Here is a 6,899-nt window from a genome sequence, read left to right as displayed (position 1 = left end):
GTCCTGAGGTCAACAAATAGAGGAGGTTGAAAACTCGGTTCAAAACATCGTAATTGCTAGGACTTCGCATTTTTGAAGAATTTGTTTCCCTTCCTATCCGTAAGTGTTTCGCATTTTTAGAGATGGAAGTCTAACCCAGTGCTTGGGCAGCCTACCCTGCCCCTTAAAGAGAGCGCGCAAGAGGACAGCATGCTACCATTTTATTCATTTCGTGTTTAGAGTCTACGGTGGCCCAAGACCAGTTTCGTCTGGTTGCCTGGGAGATGCTCGCGACACGTGCAGTCCTCTGGTCCTCGTATACCCGCAGGCAGCGACCAGATAACGGAGGTCACCGGTGGCCTGGACGCAGTGCGGACGTACGGTCTTACCCAATTCTGTCTATACCTGCAGATTCGTTACACTGGTCCAGAATTGCAGCGCATCGTTCCTGCTTTCAAGCCGCCTATAGTTGGCATACGAGAGAGCAACGCCTTGCTGACACAAAGAGCAGTGGCGCATAAAAAAATAGCTGAAACTAATTAATTACTTCTGCTACTAAATTACTCAATCAAAGTAATTCATTGTATTACTAAAATTATTACACCAGAAAAGTAATTAATTACAGCATACATTACCAGAAAAAGTAACTAATTTAGTTTCATTTCATTGCACTAATTCAATCAGTGCCATGTCTGTACGACAGGAGTGGGTCGAGTAAAGTCTCGCCTACCCGCACGGAACGAACTTGCCCACGAAATCTGCGCACCAGACACAGGCCTGGCGGCACGCTGGCGTACCTTCGGTGGGCTGCGCCAGATGTGCGACGAAAAATGGCGGACGGCGTTGCGGTGATTTCAGCGTTGCCAGACGCAGTGTGATACTTTTGTTAAACGAAATGCAAATAAAAGCGGCTTTGAGTTTGCAGTCAAACTTTACTTTATATCGTGGCATCAAAGAGCACAAATTATTATTTACAGTTAAACTGAACGACGCGGAGAAATCGCTTGGGCTGCTCTCAATGGTCAGGAGTGATCAGGTCCACATGCTCTCATGCAATGACCTTTTTTAGTAATGGCTTTGTAGTCAAGGCGTGAGCAATCCCACGACATCTGTCGTTTCTGGATGATCGTGATCAGTTTGTCCTTGTACCCACACGCGCCGCTTTCGTCTTCATGCTCAGCTGAGTTGAGAAAACGCTTACATTTTCGTCGCGGTGCTCACTCCGGCCGGCTATAGGCAAGCGAAAAGAGGCGAGAAGCCGAGAGCGTCCTCGTTGGCCCGCCCACCGAGCGGCCGACTGCCGGCGAACGTATCTATGTAGCAGGTAATTCAGGGAAGCCCGCGACTAATTTTTTAAGGCTTTTTGGTTTAGTTTGGTTTATGGGGTTTAACGTCCCAAAACGACTAAGGCTATGAGAGACGCCGTAGTGGAGGGCTCCGGAAATTTCGACCACCTGGGGTTCTTTAACGTGCACTGACGGGGCCTCTAGAATTTCGCCTCCATCGAAATTCAGCCGCCGCGGCCGGGATCGCACCCGCGTCTTTCGGGTCAGCAGCCGAGCACCACAGCCACTGAGCCACCGCGGCGGGGCGATTTTTGATGTATACAGACCGATGCTGCGGAATAGCAATACCTTAGTTGGCGGACATCAGAAAAAAGGTGAATCATGCTAACTATAGTAAGCTAGCTGGTTAACCAATTTCTGATAACTAATTTTTTAAGCACTATAGTTAGGGATCTGGTTGCGATTAGACATTTGTAGCAGGTCCTTAGTAACAGCCGTATCAGTTTTTGGAATATATGGAAAACACGATTACACCGGCGCTGTGGCTCAACGTCTCACCCGCAGACAGTGGGACTCCCTTGAAGCTATCAATCGTGAGGCTATGCGCGCAATAACATTTTTGCCTCGTTTGACGCCCATACCCGTGCTTCAGGAGTTCGCCCAAATTAATACTCTCAGTGAACTCATCGACCAGCGGGTGGCAAACAGAGCTTGCAAACAGTCTCTACAACTTCATCGTTTAAAGACGCTCCCTCCGTGGTCGTATTGTCAGCTCACAGACAATCGCCCCACTGTTTCCCCGTCGGTATCAGCCGCGCATCTGCCTGAAGGGTGCATATTGTACACCGATGCGTCACATACTGCAGAGCGGGGAGTTACCGCTGTATATAGTCCCTCCCATCCGCATCTCAACTCTCGTGCGACGTACACCGCAGATACATGTACCCCCCTGGCAATGGAACTTCAAGCCATTTACAATGCCATTGCTTCCCTTCCGCTCGTTCCCACATTCAATGCAGTTCATATTTATACAGACTCCCTCGCCGCCCTTAAACAGCTTAAGGCTGTTCGACGCACATTCCAGATTACACAATCAATTCACCTACTCTGCGCAAAATACCCATGTCCTGTACGCATACACTGGATTCGCGGTCATGCTCACGATCCACATAACATTCAAGCAGATGCTATGACTCACATTGACACATCAGACGACCCGCCACCTTCCCCTCTTCCCCCAGATCCGTTCCTGTCCCATGTCTCCGATTCACAAGCTCTGCGCCAGCGAACACGCGCTCTAATTCCTCCGTGTTCGCACCCTCTCCCCCGTAGTCTAACTCGGCAGGAGGAGGTATCAGTGCGCCGGATTCGGGCAGGGGCGGCCCTGACTCCATCTGTCCGTTATCGCTGGGGTGATAAATATCTGCCAGCAACTGACAGGTGCCCTCACTGCGGCGCTGCACCGGACATTTGTGATGTGCGGCACCTGTTGTGGACTTGCCCAGCGACGGCCCCTATTAGGAAACGGCTCCTCAGGGAGGTCGGCCTGTGGTGGAACCGCGACGGGGACTATGTGAAGTGGACTATGGACAATCACTTCACCAGCAGCCTATGCGAGTACCTCGCCGAAACTGGTCTACACTCCTTCTTTTAACTTTCTGTAACCTACATTCCACTCCCCCTTTTCTCAACTTATGCCTGAAGGCAGACTTCACGAATAAAAAAAAATTAATTTTTGCCATACCGCGCCCGTGACGGCCACGCCAAAGGCCCGCGCTTTGGAAAAGCGCGTGTCATTAGCGAGAGCAAAACAAAGTCCACATCGCACGTCATTCCGCGGCGCACGTGTCAGGTGACCTCGCTCTTAAGTGATGTTAGCTGTGAGCACCACACCGCGGGTGGGACAGAAAAGGCCACGTGGCACGCGTGCTACGGAGTGAAGTGCGCTGGGAGGTGTTGTTTTAAACTGAGAAAACGTTTATTTGCAAAAAAAAGCGGGGACTAGGGGAGGGTGGTCCGACGTCAATAGCCTATGCAAGCTGTCCATTCGACCCCATACTGGACTGATGTGGGCTCGGCCGGCTTTTTGGTCTTTCCGCTTCAGTCCCCTTGCGATCAACGACAGCAGAGAGGGATAGTGGTCAATTCAAAACTGCAAGGGCACTTTATCCACCTTAAGGGTACGACGCGATAGCGCTCTGGATTAATTAGTGCCCATATACGCGGAATTGGCCATTCTGGACTTTATATTCATAGATCCTAGGGAGTCATACCACTTCTAGCGCAATAGTTCAGCGTTTAAGCGATGGTGGAAGGTGCTGCCACCGGTGGAACATGTGCGACCCATGTTGCTCTTCCCGAGTGGCCATTCATTAATGTAGCTGCCATCTGTCACTGTGGTCAGTTTGCCCACAATCCGGTGGGCAGTTTGTGATGACGCCACAAAGGCTCATGACCTAGGTGGCGCATCTGGTTGTTTCTCCGGGCAGCTTTCGCGCACAACACCTGCGATGCCAGATTGTCTGCACGACGGAAGCTTTAACGCTGTCGCGTTAAAGTTGGAAGATGGGGTAGTAGTCACCACCGGAGGTGCATCCAAAGCTGGCGGTCTTGCAAGATCCACGACGAAAGGGAGAGGTAACCACTACGGGTGTGGTCAGGAGTGAGTTTGACCCATTGGGCGACAGCTCATGAGAAGCGCCGGAAGGTGGCCCGAAGCGGAGTGCAGTGCCCGTTGCTGGCGGCCGGGCTCCTGTAGCGGGCATCTATGAAGGATGGGCTCGATGTCGGTCGGGACCGAGCAGGAAGGGCAAAGGGACGGGGAGGGAGGGTTGGAGGAATGGATTTGGATGACGTGTTGAAGTTGCAGGGAGAGAAGGGTGTGAGCCTGGAAATGTCTGATGACCGCAGTCGGGGCTTTCGCGGCGCCTCTGCGTGGGGGAGGGATGAACAGAGACGGGTAAGGCGCAGGCGGGCTCATAACTTGATTTAACTCTTCTTGGCTTCATGAATGTATACTCCGTTTCATACATCAGGTGCAACGCTGCCAAAGCTAGCGCTCTTTTTTGCGCAGCCTGCATCAGTGACAGAAAATAGTGCGTTGCTTGTGGTGAGCGAAAAATAACAAATGCTTTGCCGACAGGCATCGTGGATAATACATTGGTCATCAGCGTGACAGAAAACGATGTTATTGCGAGCGAATTGGTCGAGATCTGTGATTTTGTATTTTGCGTTTGTCGTCTTTTTCCATTTCACGTTTTCGCTGTCCCCGCTGGCCACCGTGTTTACTCTTTCCATGGAATTCTTTCCTTCCTCCATGACTCTCTCCGTCCGCCTCCCTTTCACTTTTGAGAAAATGGCGTCCAGCTCAGCGGCCGCGGCCACCTCTCCTGTACGCATTTTCCCGAAGGTTCGTGCACGCCAAGCAATTGCGACTGTGTTCTGCTGCACCAGATCCGTTTTCCGGAGAAGTCTGTTCAGGAAGTACTGAGTGCTGTGAGCGAAGACACCGGAGTATCTCCCCGTAGCGTTGCCAAAATCAAGGCGGAGCGTCTGTGCGGGCCTGTGGCGCCTCCGAAGAAAACACCTCGCGACGTGAAGATTTCAAGCTCGCGAATAGTCAAGAATGACAGCTTCACAGTCCATGCCATCCGTCTGAAAGTGCACTGTATGTACGCGAAGAGGGAAGTCCCAGCACTGGGCAGTGTGCTAAAGGCTGGCACTGAGGACGACGACCTGCCGAACTTCAAGAAAACCACATTGTGGAGGTTGATGAAGGACATCGGATTCACATTTCATAAAATAAAACGGAATCCTGCACTGATCTAGCGAAGTGACATCATTGCCTGGCGTCGCAGGTAGTACCTGCGGGCGATCAAGGAATTCCGAGGACAGGGCAGGTACGGGTCGTTCCTTGCTTATTTTTTTACGCAGCACATTTAGACTGGCTTCACATAGAGCTTGATGTTAGCTTTGCAACCTCGTAGTCGGAACAGTGAGTGTTGCTTCAGGATAACACATTTAGAAGAAATCGTCTTAACCAGGTTGCTGTACCTTTTGCGTAGTGGTGATGTTTCACGACCAGTTTTGCGCTACGTTTCGGTGGGCACGTGTCATCATGGGTCGGATTAAATCGCTAAATCCCAATTGGTGCGGCAAGAAAAAACAGCAAAACTGCCAAAAATGTAGCACTGCAATGGGTAGTGCCATCTTGTCGTCACCATAGGAAAGAATGGACACCCACTGTACACCGCCAGTTGCTCCGATGGTGCGAGTTACTGACGCTACTGCTGCGAACGTTGCCAATTTTTGTTCGCAGTCGCCGCGAGTGAAGAGATTTCAAACGTTGCCGAATTAGTCAAGTACCCCATGCAAACATACAGTGAATACAAACTGGCTACCAAATGCCGCCTGGGCGTGAAATATAAGCCCGAACAAGGGAGCAATTAAGCCGAGAGAATTCTTTTTCTCGAGTGTCTTTGAGCGCTTGTTTGTGAGACAGGGGTCAGCAGTGTGTTTTTTGCAGTGCAATGCCTACAGCATGTTTGTTTACTTACAAGCATTGACTAGTGTACTCGGTTGTTTTGCATTTACAGGTGCATCGTCTACCTAGATGAAACCTGTGTCAACGCAGGGCACACAAAAGAATACGTCTGGCAGGACAACACTGTAAAGTCATCTCAGGATGCCTTCCTGAAAGGTTTAACAACGGGATTGGCTGCTCCTTTGGGCAAATGGGCTCGTTTGATCCTTGGACATGGCGGGAGCAGTGCAACTGGATTAGTCGAAGACACTGCTGACTTCTTCAGAGCAAAAAAGGGAAACCATGGTGACTACCACTCTGAGATGGATGGCAACTACTTTGAGAAGTGGTTCACCGAAAAGTTTTTGCAAAACATTCAGGCCAATAGCATTGTCGTCATGGACAATGCTCCATATCATAGCGTGGGTCTTGAAAAAGCACCACTGGCTCTTTCCAGAATAAACCATTTCTCGCAAACACTGCGGGGTCAGCATTCTTTATTGTCCTGTCTCAGTTATTGTTTGCTCTTTCGAAATATTTCTACCTCGCATTGTACAACTTTTTCTGCATTCTTACTTGACGCTCCCACAGCTTGGAACTATTTTTATCTGGCTGCAGGAAAATCCTGCCTGAGCATCTTCTGCTCTTCTAGGAGAGCAGGGAAATCGAGACAGGCTGACTTGCCTCTGTATTGCCTTCATATAAATTTGTGCACGATAACAAATCTAACTCTTGAGGCAGTACTATTTTCTCTCACTGTGTGAATCAACACTATGTTCTAAATTTAACAATTAACACGGGAAAACAGGCCATATCGAGGTGGTGTGTGTAAAAATAATTTGACCCGAAAGTTGCAGACGGCCACTTATTAATCGGGCCACGGCGGAGCACTCACCACTGTGCTAATTAATTAAACCCGACGAATGAACGTCATCTTTCGCACAAACCTCTCGCTTGCATGTAAAACGTATAGTCACAATTCTGCAGAATCGGGAAGAAAACTGCTACTGGTGACCAAAGGCCGGTGGTAGCCCATTGACAACGCATTTAGGACAGCTCATATTAACGCGGTATGCATCAAATGAACAGATGCATGCAATTCATTTCAGAAC

Source organism: Amblyomma mixtum, chromosome 3, assembly GCF_055824585.1.
Source record: "Amblyomma mixtum isolate Tamu chromosome 3, ASM5582458v1, whole genome shotgun sequence".
Lineage (NCBI taxonomy): Eukaryota > Metazoa > Arthropoda > Arachnida > Ixodida > Ixodidae > Amblyomma > Amblyomma mixtum.
Note: the sequence above shows the minus strand (reverse complement) of the source record.